Source organism: Castor canadensis, chromosome 10, assembly GCF_047511655.1.
Source record: "Castor canadensis chromosome 10, mCasCan1.hap1v2, whole genome shotgun sequence".
Lineage (NCBI taxonomy): Eukaryota > Metazoa > Chordata > Mammalia > Rodentia > Castoridae > Castor > Castor canadensis.
This window is the reverse complement of record NC_133395.1, coordinates 1743543-1760321: the sequence shown is the minus strand read 5'-3', so window position 1 is coordinate 1760321 and position 16779 is coordinate 1743543. Positions and strand designations below refer to the sequence as shown.

The following is a 16779-nucleotide window of genomic DNA, read 5'->3' as shown; positions in this document are numbered from 1 at the left end:
ATTTTAGTGCTGGCACTAACAATTGTGTGAGAAACACAAGCCATTGTCACCCAGTGGAACAAAGCCCTGTGGGCCATCCCAGGGCTTGCATAGGTCTTTAGGGTGTGGCCCTGCTAGACCAGCATACAGAACCAGGATCAGAACAAAGAATTTGACCAGAAGTGAGGTGTGCTTTAAGGACACTGGGTGAGAAAGAAAGGATTGTGCCATCTGGTAGCTGGTCAAGTCCTTCCTTACCTCAAGGTCCTTTGTTTTGCTAGCTAGGCCTCAAGTCGGGGGTGTGAGTCCTCCTGGGGGGCCTTGATCTGTCTGCCAGGGAATGAATCTTTAGCATTGATGAAAAGTGCCTGCTGTCCTCCTGGGGCCGGGTGGAGGGTTTCCTTCCCTTCCTTGTCCCTCTTGTATTCAGTCCTTCATGCAGCACCAAGCCCCAGGTGGGACCCACAACCTTGAATTATGAAAATAGCTGTCTCGGGGAGCAGCCTGCACTCTGCAGAAAGGCGCCACTAGTGCGGGATCGGATTGCTACCCTTGTGTGGGTTTGCTCTTGCGTGGGCTTGCCCTTGCGTGGGCTTGCTGCCTCCCATGCAGCTGCTGGCTGATACCATTTTGCACTTGTTTTGTTCTTCACAACCTCTTTGCACTGAAACCCAGATGCAAGTGAAATGGTCACAAAAGAAGTATCTGGGTTAAATGCGTGCTAAACAGGTTTAAAATCACTGCTCATTGTTTGGAAGCAGATGCAAGCTTCAAACAAATGCAAAACATCCACGCAGATGCAAACCGGAGGGCAATTTGAAAATCCATCCTAAGTGCCTGATTCTGGAGGGGGTGAGAAGGAGATGGGCGCCTTCTCTGGAAGTCCTGGGCAAGGAGAGCCAGGCAAAAGGACAGGAGGGCCCCTCTATTGAACACAGGAGGAGATGACAAGGACAGGAACCGCTCTGGCTTGATACAGTTCTCTAATTCCTCAAACAACAGTCTTTATAACTCTACTAGACTGAGGATGCCTATTAAGAGGACAGCAAGCACAGTCCTGCTCTCTGTTCAGAGTGACTGAAGCTATCCAGATACAGCCTTGCTTTCATCAAACATGACAGTCTGTAATCATGGCATAGTTTGGCATATGTCACTCTCAGTTTTTCCCCGTGTTTTGGGCACATTTTGACATCGGTGCTGCTTGCTGGTTTCCAGGCTGCAACCTAACAGGCATCCAGCTCTCGAGCCTGGTTTCATGCACATATGTATGTTTTAGGATGACACACTGATCACAGAACCGGGACCTGTTCTTGCAATGTGTTCTGAGTAAGACCACCGTTTTGCCAGAGTCCTGTTGGGCAAGAATCTACCATTCATTTTATTATTGCGTGCTGGCCTTTTTTCTATACACTCTGTCTCCTCAGGGCAGGCATCAGTCCATGCTCTGGCCCGTTAGCACACTGCAGCCCGAGACGTGCAGCAGGGCACGCAAGCAGAAAGCAGAGCCCTGACTCGACCTCCGCCAGCTCTGACCACTCCGCCTGGCCACAGGGACAGGTCACCTGCACCGTGGCAACGCATTTGTTTTTGTTTTCTGTCTTTTAGAGACAAGCCAATATTTGGGGAGGGAAAGAGGTAATATTTTACTTCTGAAATTTGACTTGATTAATTTATTCTTTTCCTTTTTTGTTCTTGATTTAAAACTGCATATATTTATCATGAGTAACTTGTTCTGACTTACGTATACATTGTAAAGTGGCTAAATAGAATTAATTACCATGCGTCTCACTTCCCATGCTCACCTTAAAGAGTGGAAAATCCACTCTTTAAGCAATTTGTAAGAATATGATGCGTTGTCGCTAGCTGAAGTCACCCGGCTGCCCTCACATTTCCTGAGCTCACTCTTCCTGGCTAACTGGAACTTTGGATCCTTTTGTTACCAGTGGGTGGTCTCAGACCTCAGGTCTTTAGCTTTGGGAACAAAGAATTGGATGGAGATACACTGATTGCAAAGCAGCAGCAGTTTTCTTGAAAGTGAAAGGAAAGCATAGGCAGGAAAACACACTGCAAAAGAGCAGTGGGCTCCAGCCAGATGCACAAGAGTCTGGATCGCTGACTCAATGGTGATTTATATCTCATGGGGTAAATGGTGGGAAAAGCCTGGGGAGCAGTTAGGTGATTTTGGTAGATGATGTGGGCAGCCTGCACATGCAATTATGCTGGCTGCCTGGTTTTTAATTGTATGGATGAGATTCAACAATGTTCATATGGTCTTAAGTTCATAGGGGTCAGAATTTCCTTTACAGAACCGGCACGATTTTCCCATCTGAACTAGCCAAGCCACTCCTTTGTCTTCTGTGGAATTTATAATTGCAGTTCTGACCATAAAAATGACCACAAGAGGGAATATCCAAGGTGGGGGGGGGAGGGCGGGAGGGGTGACATTTTGTAGAGGAGGGTTGAGTCCCCTGTCACTAGCCTGCCTCACTTGGAGCAAATCTCCCCAGATCCCTCCACCCCAGGCCCTGGTAACCACCCTTCCACTTTGATTTTATAAGCTTGACATTCCTCAGAGACGTGGGATCAGGCATTGCTTGTCATTCTGTGCCTGCCTTATTCAACTTAACATACTTGTCACAAGTGACAGGAGTTCCTTCTTTTCTCACATTTCCATTCACTGGTTGAGGGACACTCAACCCAGTGGACTTGGGTGCAGGCATCTCTTTGACACACTGTTTCTACTCCTTTGAACATACACTCAGTAGTGAGACTGCTATATCATAGGTTAGCTCTATCTTTAATTTTTTGAGGAATTTCCCTACTGTTTTCCATAATGGCTACATTCATTTACATTCCCACCAACAGTGTACAAGTGTTCTCTATTCTTTACATCTTCACCAACACTTGCTATCTGTTATCTTTTTATAACAGTCATTACAACAGTGTGAGGCGATGTTTCATTGGGGTTTTAATTTGCATTTTTCTGATGATTAGTGATTTTGAGCATTTTTCCTGACCCTGTTGACCATTTGTGTGTCTTCTCTTGAAAAATGTTGATGTAAATGCTTTGACTATTTTTAACTGAGTTTCTGTGCTGTTGCATTATTGGAGTTCCTTATGTATTTCGGATATTAAGCCCTTATCAGATGTGTGGGTGGCATGACACTTTTCCCCATTCTGTTGGTTGTTTCCTTGGCTGTGCAGAAGCTTTTGACTTGATGCAATTCCACTTGTCTATTTTTGCTTTTGTTGTTTGTGCTTTTGCATCATATCCAAAAAATAATTACCCAGACCTATATCATAGAGCTGTCCCCCAGGCTTTCTTCTAGTAGTTTAGAGTTTCAAGTCTCAAGTCATACGTTGATTTCATATCTGAGGTGTGGAAAACCAGTTTTCCCAACAGTATGAGCGACTTCTCAGTTTTTCTCTGCTCTATAAACATTTTGCCAAAGTACCAAAAATCAGCTCTTAGACCAATGAATGCTCTGCTTTGGATTTGTCTCCCTCTTTATCACTTAACTATAATCTAATAGAAAGAGAAATTTTCACAACACTTCAATGCTCTTTTAAAACATGGGCATTCCCACTACTTGTGTCTTCTTCACACCACTCTGGTCTTGAGACGGGTAGGGGCTGAGCTCCAACGAGCACCCTGGCCTTACCCTCTGCGAATGTCGGAGTCTTGATTATTCAGCAGTGACAGACAGAGGTATGATGCCCGCTAAACTTCACATATTATTAGCTCCTTAATCACATAACACCTGTCATGTCCTGTAATACCTACCAGCAAGTATGTGAGTCGCAGGGACCGTTTCAGTTAGTACCACCACAGTGTTACTTCACTCCAGGTGCAGGACACACCGTGACAGTGCTCTGCTGAATTAAGAGGAGGCGTGGACGGTCAGGAAGCTCACGAGCCTATTGACAGCAGGTGCACACGGCTTACACACGTGTGAGGAACACGTGCGTCTGTCGCGCTTCTGACAGCACGACTTGAACTCCAGAGGAAACATAGTTAAGCACCGTGCTTCGTGCACTGGCCTTGCCCTACTCCTCCTGACCTAAGTGTCTCCATGAGACAGAATGGCCTTTTAACTGTGACTGACCCAAAGAAACATGTGAAAAAATTTGGCTCCTTTTACTACCTAAAAAAATATATATTAAAATCTACTGGACATAGATAATGAGCTAACAAGCACATTATGTCTTAACCTGAACAGAGCTGTTATTGCTATGCTGAATGTTATCACTTCAGATTTTTGAGTTCCCAAGATTAGCCCCTTTAAAAAGTGTGTATGCTTAATAACTTCTTTCCTGGAGAAAACTTCACTTGGACATATTAATGCACACTGGAAATAAGAATACCCTACAAGCTGGGTGTTGGTGCTCACTTCTGTAATCCTAGCTACTCAGGAGGCAGAGATCAGGAGGATCGCAACTAGAGGCCAGCCCAAGCAAATAGTTCGTGAGCCCCTATCTCAAAAAAAATCACAAAAATGGGCTGGTGGAGTGGCTCAAGGTGTAGGTCCTGAGATCAAGCCCCAGTACCGCAAAAGAAAAGGAGAGAGAAGCTGCAGTACCTTCACCCTCAGGCCAGCCCCTGCCGAGGGGCACTGGCAAGAGCCTTTCCGTGCAAGCTGTGAGATATTTCGAGGCCCTTGGAAGGCAAACAAACAAGTTCTGAAATGTAATTTTAAAAATTCTTAATGGATACAGAAAAACTGGCTTTGGGTTTCACACCTATGCAGCTCTGCCCCAGCAAGGAGAGGAAGTAAGCCCAGCCTGGCCCCATTCTTCTCGCCTTCACTTCAAGACGCCTCAGCAAAAACAGCATACTCTCCTCAAAGTATCATTTACTTTTCTGCAGAAAGTCTCCAACTGGAAAAAAAACAAAGCTTTGCTCTGTTTTTTCTGACCCTGAGTTGATCTTGTTTTCAATTTCCCAAATACCAAGTGTTGGCTACTTATCCCGGCCTCTCAGTAAGAAATAAAAGCATCAAGATTAGGATAAAATTGGTTAAATATTAGTCAAATTAACTGTTGAACATTTTTAACACTTTTAGAAGTACAGCTATCATGGAAGAAGAAAGTTTTTGTTTTTCCTGATCTGAAAACTGATGTTTTTCTCATTCACCTATATTTGCTCAAGAAATCTTTGCATGGCAGAAAGTCCCATGGGTGAAGAATTGTTAAGGCTAAGGTCTGCTAAGTTCCCATGGAGACAGGTGTCAGTTCCTGACCCCACTGGGTCCCCTGAGACTGCATCCGCTACTGTGTACCACTCATTCATTCCCTTGTGACCCATGCTGAATGTGCAGCCTGCACCGTTCCCTGCAAAGCACAACCTGGGGCCGAACTGGGGGTGAAGACGGAAAGTCTCCCTCAGTGGGAAAGCTGTGGTGAGTGCAGTGAATTTGGAAGGTAGGAGAAGGTTCTCTTTGGCCATGTCTCTACATTTGGATGTTTACGCTGAAAACTTATCTTAAAAAGAGCAGCTTTGGGACTATATCTGTACTTTCTACTCAGAAGCAAGACAGTGCAGTCACTCAGCTAGCTGGGGTCAAGTCCACAGGGGTCCATTGGTCTAACAACATCTGCAGAGATGTGGTGGGGTGGGGGGAACCCACTCCACTCTCACACGTGCAGCCTGAGCGTGGAGCCTGAGGGCTGTGGCCAGCCATGCCTCAGTTTCCCCTGGTGGGTTGAGGAGGCTCATATTCTGCTCCACTTCCCAGGATGAGCAAACTCTGGTGTCTGTGGCAAGCTGCAATCTAACCCTGGAGGTAAACCACTGGGAACGTATTTTCTGTTTTGAAAATTGCAAATTTCCACAAGCGTGCATTGAACCCTCAGGGCCACAAGGACAATGTGACTCTGCACGGTTTTGCATCCTATTAAATCCGAAGGGTGTCCTTGGTGACCTCTCCTCCTGTCCTCCCCACGGGGAAACTGGAGCAGCGCTGAGTTCTGAGGCTGTTTGCTGTGTACACAATACCGAGCAGAAAATGGAAACAGGGGATTACTGGACAAGACACATTGTAGCCAGCTCTCCAGCCCACGTTATTTCTTCTTTATTAAGTCCAGACACGATAAAGAGCCCCGCTCCTCCCTGGAGTGTGGACAAGTGGATGTCTAGAACCCTTGCAGGCAACAATTATCTTTATAAATAGCCCGGTGAATGCTCGGCCACCCATGTTCCCCGCCACAGCGCGCAGAAATGCAGGGTCCCATTCCACAAACAGCACTTGAGCCCTCGTGGATGATCTCACACAATGCTGCCAGGTATTAGTCACACGACTTGGGTCCAAGGGAGAAAGGCTGAGACATAAAAGAGGTTAATCAATGGCAGCCCCACCTGAGAAATGTGTTTCAAAAGCACCTCGCTTCCCACACTCCAACTTCCATTAGCAGGAAACAGATGGGGTTCAGATGTGGCCGGGTTGAGCTCAGTCCAGGGAGGGTGTGGAGAGGGAGGGTTTCCAGGGGAAGCAAGGCCCGGTCCTATGTACATTTGGAATGTGGACAGTGTGACCTGGGCCCAGGCCTTGCTGTGCGGACCTCTACTGCTTAAACAGCTCATCCTGACGCCATTTCGGTCCACCTTTGAAGAGATGCAGTGAGAGCAGGAATGTCCAGGGGAAGCATGGGAGAAGGGTATCCACCTCCAACCAGGACTGCAACAGAAAGATAGAGTGACTCCGCAAAGATATATCCATGCCTGAAGGGAAGCCTCCCCCTGCAGGACTCACCCCACGAGTGGGCGCCCCACTCCTTACCTGGAAATGTCGGTCCCCACCAGGTGCAGGCTGGCTGGTGCCGTAACCTCACACAGCATTTTGAAGGCATCTCTGTTGTAGCAAGCCAGCCCCTCCTTCACTGAAGAAATGATGCATCTGTGGCTAATTAAACCAGCGTGCCCGGGAGACGGTGCAGCCTCAGCTGCAAGATGGCACGCTCGTGGTGCATCAACCCCGTGATAACATCCTCAGACCTGAGGGAAGACAAAGCCCGGATGGGCAGCAGGGGCTGTGCTGGCAGTTCTCATGCTGGGCCTCTCTATACCCACCCTGTCACCTACTGGCTCATCGCCACTTCACTGTTGGGTCTTAGGCAGCCCTTGCCCAGAAATGTCTGTGGTATTGGGCACAGTCTCTAAGAAGTCTCCATGTCAGTGGCAGCCGCCCTGTCCCAGTGACTCTAATACCTCATTTTCAGGTGCCAGGGGCAGGGGACCTTTACCGATGGCCCCTGCACAGAAACTCATGGTTTAGGGACACCCTGGATCCACCATGGATGATTCGGCTGCACCTTTACCATTGCCTGGGGCTCCTGCACTTTGGATGGCTTGGTAGTGCCTCTGGACTGACCCAAACGTCTGTGCTGCCCCAATTCCTCCTTCCCTCATCTTGCTCTGGAGAGAAGGGTTTGCTCTTTGTTGGCTTGGGGACTTCTTCTTCCTTGACCCCCTCCTCATTCACCCTTAGGAAGTCCCTGAATCCAAAGGACCTCCCAAGGCCACCTGGGAGCCATGGTGGCTGCTAGCTCCTGCCTCTGCTGGAAGACCTGCATTGCCTGTCCTAGGAGGGCACGTCAGCAGGACTGAGTGACCAGAAAGTGGAGGTGAGGCCAGCTTGGAGGGTGGGAGAAGTCCCAGCCATGCTCTTTAAAGGAAGAACGGCACACTGCTTCCACAGCAGCTGCAGAACAAGGGTGCACCACGAGGTGCAGTCAGTTCTCCCACTCAGTAGTGGTCCTGATGCCACAAACACTGAGCAAATCCCAAACCACTGCTCTGGGGAAATTCAGGGTTAGGCTCCTGAGAACCCCGGGTCACTCATTTCCATCAATCAGCCAATCTGTGACCTTGGTTTGTAGGCAGCCAGATTTGTGAGTGCCAGTGCAGTGGTACATGTCTATAATCCCAGCACTGGGGAGGCTGAGATTACATAACAAGACACCCTGTCTCAAAAAAATAAGGTAGAATGTTGAAAAACTAAAAGGACGCCTTTTTGGATAAAGTTAATTCCTTCATGGTGAGTTCATGACTCACATGAATGAAGCTCATTCATTCATGACAGAAGAATTTTCTCCATCAGGCACATCGTGGATTTGTATGCTGGGGACACCAGATAACACTCAAGCACTGAGCTGGGGGGGCCACAAACTAGAGAATCACCTGGAAAAATCACCAGAAATAAAAGAGGCAGCAGTAGAGGCCCCCAAAAGGCCCCCGTTCACAGGACAAGCTGGGGTCCCCAGGCCCAGCTCTGCCCGTCTTCTCCTCACATTTTCCCCAGTGTGCACATCTGCGTGTGACAGTGACCACACCCCTGCCGTGGGTTTTGCAATTCCAAATCAATTCCAGCAAGTAGGTGACCTCACAAATACAGGTCTGTGTTTGTGACGAGGGTCTCCCTGGGTGGGCAGTCAGCAGAGAGTCTAAGAGATGAGGTAAGAGGTGAGGCTCCAAATTCAAACCCTGGCCGTCCACTACTGCGGTGTGACCTGGCAAGGCACTAACTTCTATGAAATGGAGACTCTCCTAGCTCCATGACAGTGTCCTGGTCAGGCTCAAGAGAGCCACACACACAAAGCATGCCAGCTCCTTTACCGATTGCCAGTTCTGCCTAGCGTGGTCAAACACTGAGCCCGCCCAAGAGGGAAGGTCAGTAACTAGCGTCCACTATGCCAACAGGACATCACCGCAGACTCTGCACAATGTTTTCTGCAGCCCGAATTCAAAGCAAGGCCACAGCAAATGGTTCCCCCTTCTTGCTTAATCTATAAACCTCTGGGCTGAACACCTTCCCGCTTGAGATTTGAACTAAATCTAGAGAGCCATGTCTAAATTTAGTATGAATGAATCTGTATTCAACCGGGATCTTTCTGCTGCCATCAACCAGCACCCCACTGAGATTTCACAGTGCAGACCTTTGACATGACCGGCAGAGATTTGTCCTCTCTCAGGGCTGGAGTCTGGGGTGCAGGATGGGAGGGAGAGCAGGTCTTGAAGACAGCAGAGAGAAAGGGAAGGAGTGAGCGGAGAGGAAGGGGCTGTCCTACCTGGTGTTTTATCCTGTTTGACTTATCCTGGAGGAAAACTATGAACCACAGAAGAGGGACCAGTACAAGTCAGGAATCAAAAACAATTACTTATGTTTAGGGAGAAGGTGACCTGGACCAGGAACACTCTGATTCATTCTGGAAAGAAAAGGGACTAAGTTAGTGAAGAGCCCACAGTATAGGATTAGCCTCAGTGAGTGATGTGCTCGTTAGGAAGAGCTCTTCTCAACTCCAATCAGCTTTAGCGCCAAGCAGTGGAGGCCTGAGAATAAAAAAGAAAGAAAACAAAAAGGAAAGAGGGAAAAGTGGGGAGCTGACTGAGTGAGAGCTGGCAGAGCGGGTGCATGGTCTGTGGGATCTCAAGACCTTTCCTGATTTCAGCTTAGCCATCCTAAGGGAGGCCTTGCTCTCATGATCCAGGATGGCTGTTGTGCTCCACCCATCAAATCCATATTCCAAGTAGCAGGAAAGGATGGAATGAGAGAAAAAAACCTCACACACTCATTCCCTTTCTAAGAGACTCCTGAGAAGTCTCCTGCAGCATATAAACTTTGCTCACGTTTCACTGGGAAAAGCAAGGTAACATGGAGATACTGCAGCCACACGCCCCGCCAAAAACCAGGGCTCTGGTGAGTTTAGAGAAGGGAGCCTGCAGCCTCCTCCAAGAACAAGCACCTAACTAGGTGAGCAGCACGTGTCACAGTCTCCATGGAGGGACGTGATCATTTTGCAGTCGGGGGAAGAGGAGTCCTCACAGGAATTCTGGCTGGAGTGTGGCCATTAGTCCTCACAGTGCTGCTGTCCAGGTGGATCGATGGCCTTCCCAATGAGACACGGGACATGTTTAAAAGCCTGTCCAGAGACTTGTAGCATTTGCCAGTTTGGGGCTTGTTCTGCCCATCCTGGAGTTCCAGGCGAGGTTTGGGCAGTGCTGTGACAGCAGTGCAGTGACCGAGCCGGTCTGCCTGACAGACACTGCCCTGAAAATAACCTCAGTGCCTCCAGTAACAGTGAAACCCTCCTGTGCAACTTGGGGGGTTTTAACCTTTGCTTTCACCGTAAGTTATTTCATCAGGAGTTTGTGTACCTGAGTTTTAATAATGGCCCAGGTGAACAAGGAGCTCGTAAAAGCTCAAATGTCACCAAATGGCTGGGGAAGGAGGTGCTTTGCCTTTTAAGCACCCTGCGCTGGCTTTGCTTGGACCTCTTCTCCCCAAAGCTGGGCTCCACGGGCATGCAGGAAGTTGGAGCTGAGCTGAGCGTGAGAAATAAATTCTCAAGAAATACAAAGAGGCTCAAGTGGTAGAGTGCCTGCCTAGGATGTGCAAGGCCCTGAGTTCAAACCCCAGGAATGCCAAAATAAATACATAAACAAACAAACACACAAGAAAATGCAAAAGGACAAAAAGAGGGCCGTGATCTTGACTGCCTGGGGCTTATCTGAAATCATGTAGTTTCAAGGTCCAAAGCAAAAGCCAACTTTTTATCAAGTACAGCCTTTAAAACTTTGAGATCTTGCTTATTTTTTAAACGGTAGGGTAAGAATGAGTCTCTTCCCCCATACCTCTGTTCTAACCACCGACTTCCCCTTCCTGGGCACACATCATGGTACACCAGCTTCTTAGCGACCTTCCAGAGGGTTAAATAATCAGCACATTTTTATTCTTTTCTTTCACAAAACACGAGGTGTCACTGTGGCTGTGACCAGTGTTCTCTGAGGGGGAGCTGAGCACCTTTCAAATGACCTATTAGGTTTCCCACTTAGTACCCACTTTCTGTGACTTGACCACTTACTAACATTTCTCATGGGGTTGGAAACAGCTTTTACAAAAACTGATGTGTAAATCTGGATATGGTGGTGTACACCTGTAATCCTAGCTCTTGGGAAGTTGAGATAGAAACATCTCTAGTTTGAGGCCAGCCTGGGCTACACGGTGGGACAACCTTTCAAAAATATTGATTTAAAAGCTCTACCAGAAGGAAATTAACTTTTCTTTAACTTTTTCATATAATATGAAAATTGTGTAGCCCAATCGGTCCTTTATCTTTTCATTTTGTTGGTGGGTGGGAAGATTTATTCAAAAGTTATGTATTTGTGAAATTAAGTTGACCAGTGTTTCCTTTGCCAGTTTTTTGGATCATTCTATAAAACAATATTTGACAAATCTAGGTCTGCGTTTCCTCACAGGCTTTATTTGCCACCCTAGCATTATCAGCAGTCTTAATGGGTCTGACTGCCCTGCCCCCACTGCCTGCAGGTTATATTTATAGGCAGAGAAATAGGAAGTGAGGTATGCAAATAGGGTGAGGAGCAGACAGTCTGATTGGCCAGAGCTTGCTTGACTCTGTCTTATCTGAACACGCTTTGATCTGTTGGCTGCTTCTGATTGGCTGAGACTTAGCTTCCGGTTAGGGGAGTAGGTTGTGGTCTGTTTACATACCAAGTTAGATTAGGGTTCACAAGGCCAAACTTAGCATGTGCATGGGGGATGGCTTTAGGCTGCGCACTTCAATTTAACATGAGTTACACCAAACTTTTCATTTGATACTGATTTTAAAAATCTTGTCCCTTTTTCTGTTACTTTGGCGATTTCATCTATAGGGTGTAAAATGTTGATCTATTTAGACTTTAACCTAAGTGTGAAAGATGGGTCAGCTGGCTTCCCAATTGTTTCAACATCATTTGTTAAACAGTCTGTCTTTCCTTCGCTTATTCAAAATGCCATCTTTATCATGTTTTGACTTCTAATACACATCTGGGTGTATTTCTAGACTTTCAAAACTGTCACAGGTATATCCACGCAGGTGCCACCAGCCTGGTACCTTTATGACATGTTTCACCGTCTAGTAGAGCTGGTCACCTCCCTCCTTTTTCTTCTTAAATAATATTCTTAACTACTCTTGGATGTTTATTCTACCCATGTGAATCAGATTCTTTTGTCCCCTCTTAAAAAAAAGGAATTTTTGGTGTTTTTATCACAGTCACATTAAATTTATAGATTTGCAACAAGAACCTACATGGCTATACTTCATGCATCATTCTGTTAAAATGTACTTTACTTTTCATTTATTCAAGCTAACTTTATGCTCTAAGGAGCATTTAGTTTTTTGGTAAATTCTTCCATGTATTTTATCATCTTTGTCACTCTGTGGCTATTTTTCTCTGACCGTTACACTCTGCTTCTCAGCCACTCCTGGCCAGTGCAGTTGGTAGAGAGCATCCAAGATCTTCCTAAAAACAATGAGAGTTTTGCCATCTTTTATGTTCTCATAGTTGCTGAACTCTTCCTAATTTGAGGGACCTCCTGTGCTGCTGCCTGAGCAAAATCCTGGTTGTGGCTGTAGATTTCCATCCCCTGCCTGGGATGCATCAGCCTTTCTCAAAGCCCACTAGGACTGTGTCTGTTCTGAGCGGGTCAGCAATGTCTGTCTGTTCATGATTGGTGATTGTCTATTTATTGACGCACCATTACCCGGGAGAAATGAGGTTCTTATTGCATGGTGGCGACTCTTCCCTGCAGGAAGATGTTGTTATGAGCATAACCTCTTTTTAAAGGTTTGCCCACCAAACTCTTCTTCCTGGTTCTTACTTCATCTTTGCTCTCTGCTCTGCAGGTCCCGCCACCACCACGGCACAGCCGATGACTACAGTGGACTTGTGCCGAGTCACCCTCCACTGCTGACCCAGCACTGCGCAGAGGTTGAAGTGGGTGGTGCTGTGTGTCACCAAGATCTGAAGCATTTCCTCCTCATCTCCCTTTGGTCCTCCCTCAGCACACCTGATACAGGTGCGAGAGTCACCCATGCAAGGTGCTTTTTCTCCTCCTGAAGTCCTGGCATCTGTCTCAGCACTGCACATCTATTTCATGTGGGTTTCCAGCCATTTATCCCAGCATGCATCACTTCTATCCACGGCTGCTACGAGGTTGGGTGTCTGAGTGGGCTCCACACTCTTGAGGAATCCAGACTCAATCTTCTGTACCAAGTTCCCCAACTGAGTCACATGCCACAGAGGCCTGACAGGGCTCCACACAGGTGGCCTGAAGCCACACATGCAAGGCTAGGCTGGCTGGTTGGCTGTTTATACCTTTCAGTTTCCAGCATTTTTCTCTCTTTACTCTGTTGAGAAATTCAGAGACAAGACCAATCAAGACACTGCTTTTGCCAGGGAAAGAGCAAAACCAAGCCAAAGGCTCAGCCAGGCAATGAGTTAAAGCCTGAACCAGACAGAGCAGGGCCATGGTGGAGGACGCCGCTGGACCTGGTGGCGGGAGGTGCCCCCCATGTCTCCCGGAGAACCTCAAAGCCAAAGCGCTTCCCAGATTCGAGCATTCCTCCTAAGGCACTTTGGAAAAGTGAGACGGTCTACACGATGGCACGTTTGGAAGGAGAGAGGGAGTCAGCCTGCAGTGTCGGTCTGTCTACTTTGCTGAATGAGTCTGGTCTCTTTCACGACAATATGCCAGGTCTAACCTCGGTGCAAACTCCCGATTTCTTCAGAGCAATATATGATGTGCTCGTGCGTAGTTTCGTGGATGCATTTTTCCACCCACGTGAATCCAGGTGCCTACAGATGGACACCCATGGCTGGCATGGGAGTCACAGGAAGAACACTCCAGAAGCCAAGTAGAGTGAGGAGTTCTGAGGCAAGCATGAGGACTTGCGAGGCCCTCGGTGAGACCCTCTCTGAAATGTGGCCCTCCAGGAAGGCCAGCAGGCTTGGGACAATTTCCTGCACACACACTTGACATTTGGGGACATGAACAGTTCATGAAGAGCAGCTGGGAAGGAAAACTTAGAAACATTGAGCTGGAGCTCACCGTGTTACAGGTATCCAGGACTGATTTGCACAAAACAGACCAACAACTGGGATACGTTGCTGTCACTCTGTGGCTGTACAGAATGGACCTGAAGTGGGTGAGGAGGGGGTTGAACTGTGCCAGGTGCTGACCTACGAGCATCAGCCCGCAGCGGGAAGCACAGAGAGCTGGACTCACGCTGAATCTTCTTCCTCCCACCCATTCCTCATGTACTCAGAATCCTGGGGGAAGGGCTCTTTACCATATTTTCTAAGTCATCCCCCCACCCCACCAATACCCTAGACTAATCCTTCAGATTGAAGTCGGAGGGGAGGAGGCCAGGGTCCATGGATTGGTCACCTGGCAACAGAACCTCAAGGATGCCTTTTTTATCCTGCTAAAATCAGAAGAAATAGAGATTTTTTTTTTTTAAATGGGGCCATATGGACTTCCTTCTCAGCCCATCAGCCCAAGCTCAATGACCCAGGTCAGCACATCCATGCAGGCCAATTTGGATTACAAATTGCAGTGGTCAGAGAGGAAGAGAGGAAGTGTTTTTGAGAACTCACAGCAGGGGATGGAAGATTAACCACCGGAGCCCCGGAACCAGGAGTCCTGCAGCAGGTAAGGGTGACACCATGCGTTCTTCTGGGTCCGTTTGGATGTGGTAGCATCGGAAGGCTCTAAGAAGTGTTGACTTCTGTAAGGACAGGGATGCTGTGTGCATGGTTCAAGATGTCGCCTCCAGGATTCACGGAATGTGAATGTTGTCATGGGTTCTGTTCCTCCCAGTGCAGAGACCTAGATTTCAGGGAAGGCCTGCTCAGTGTCCTGCAGTCTGATCCATAGAGGTGGAATGCAAGCTCGTGTTTTGGTTTCATGGAGAAGGAGTGCAAGTGGAGGACCCACCAGTGCTAGGAAAGATTGGGTCACTAAAAAAAGTTGTGAATTGAATCCAGTGAGTTTGGAGATTTCTCATAGAGAGTGAACAGCTGTAGTGAGCTCGGGTATTCTATGACCTGGGAAAGAAAAATGGCCTGGATGAGAGGGTTTGAAATCCACACGATGGGCCCTGGATGAGATGGAAATGGGCCTTGTGAAGGGACAGGGAAAGAGTGGCATGTTACCCAGAAGATAAATGCTGCAGGTGGGTGGTGGTCCCTGGGCAGCTCTGCAGCTCCCTCCTACAGCTGGTTATCCTGGTTGCATGCATACCTGGACTCCAGCTGATGGGTTAAGGTGGGGGTCAGGGTGCAAGGCCCCCAGTGCAGTCAGGAGAACAAGCTGGGCTGAGGGAGGGAGCCCTTGCTGGGGACAATTTCTCCAAAGTTAAGGGTGAGAAGTAAAACCTCCCATATCTGAGGACCTGGCTACTGTCTTTCTAGTCCTACAGTTCAGTTGATAAAACATTGTTTAAAAGTGTAAAACAATTAATTTTGAGTAAAAGTGCCAATATCCACACATGCTAGGCTGCAGTATCCCTGGCACTGTCCAACACAGTGAGAACACAAATATTCTCAGAAGGGAAACTTGCTGTGTTCCAAGGGTCACCTGAATATCATAACCTTTGACCCGCTGATTACGCTTTTTTCCTAAGGGGAAAAAGCTAAAAATTACACATGCTGGCACTTAGAATAGGCAAATGGTAAAAGGTGAAAGGGGAATAAGCTTTGTAAGGCATGATGCATAAGTCTGTTGGAATTTTGTTTTGAAACTGGAAGTCAGTAAGGAAAACGCACAATGACCAACGCAGATGTGGACATGCTTGACAGCTATGAGATAATGAATAAGAAAAACTAAGCAGAAAAAGAGTAAACTTTTCCTCATCTTGTAATTAAGTGTCATATTTTGTCTAATTGAATTTGTGCTCAGCCTCTTACTTTACACTGTTTATTTGATCCACCTTGTGGAAGGCAGAATTCCAAAGTACCTTTAAGACTTTGTCCCCATGCTGACTATGGCCGTGTAAGCCCCCCTGTCGTGTGGGTAGGATGGATGGGACAGGTGAGGATGATTCTAAGGCTGCTCTTGCAGAGACTCAGTGCTGGGAAGTCTTGGAGTGTGAGCTGTGTCACAGGCCAACGGCTGGCCTGAGGCAGCTTCTAGGAGCTGAAATCAATCCCACCCAACAGCAGGAACAAAAACTGGTGCTTCTTCAGTCTAGAACCTCAAAGCATCAATTCTTCCAGCAAGTGGGGAGCTTGGGAAAGGACCCTGAGCCCCAGCGAGGTTGCAGTCCTGGGGTACACCACAATCCCAGAACCTGGACCCACGGAACCATGAGCTGGAATGTGCTGGGTTGAGGTGTGGTACAGAGCATACATTTCTGCTTTATGTCCCTTGGATTTTTTTTCTGATTTCCCTCCGCTCGTTTTGTAGGTATAGCTGTTTCTATGCTTTTCTCCGGAGTCAAAGACATTAGCACAGGAATAAAGAACTTAGCAGTCTGGAGGTGTCAAAGTGGCCTAAAAGCTCTGTGGGTGCCTTTGGAACCTGGAGCCTGACCTCCAGGCCCTCCATGGCTCATACACTTCTGCTGTCCTTAATGTGAACCCGCCGCGAGTTCTTTCTTCATAGGTTCAGTAGATGTGATGACTACAGCTCTATGCAGCCGTGTTTATTGGGTTTCCCACACTCTGACCACGTTTCACACCGTGTGTGTCTTCTTGCAGACCATCTTGCTGGGGTCTCCTTCCTTCCTTCCTTCTTCGACATCAAACGCTCTGGCCATGGTGTCTGCACATGTCTTTGTTTTCCCTCCACACTTGGAAGGTGACTTTGCCAGTGCAGCACCCTCAGGGGACGGTTATTTTCCGTCGGCACCTTGAGACTAAATCCTTGTTTTCTGCCTTGCACCCTTGCTGCTGGCCACGCCTTCAAAGCGGGTTTTCCTTTCTCCCTAACGCTGTCAAAACCTGTCCTTGTTTTGTTGTTCTGC

General features: G+C 47.6%; 1 long non-coding RNA gene across 1 annotated transcript in view; it reads left to right on the top strand.

Annotated features, from left to right (window-relative positions):
* The window catches only part of LOC141411417 (uncharacterized), a 559189-nt gene that overhangs the window by 346629 nt on the left and 195781 nt on the right, over positions 1-16779 (top strand). Inside the window, exon 3 of the long non-coding RNA XR_012436131.1 lies at positions 12658-14465. This is a non-coding gene — a long non-coding RNA (uncharacterized lncRNA). The remainder of the gene's footprint in view (positions 1-12657; positions 14466-16779) is intronic.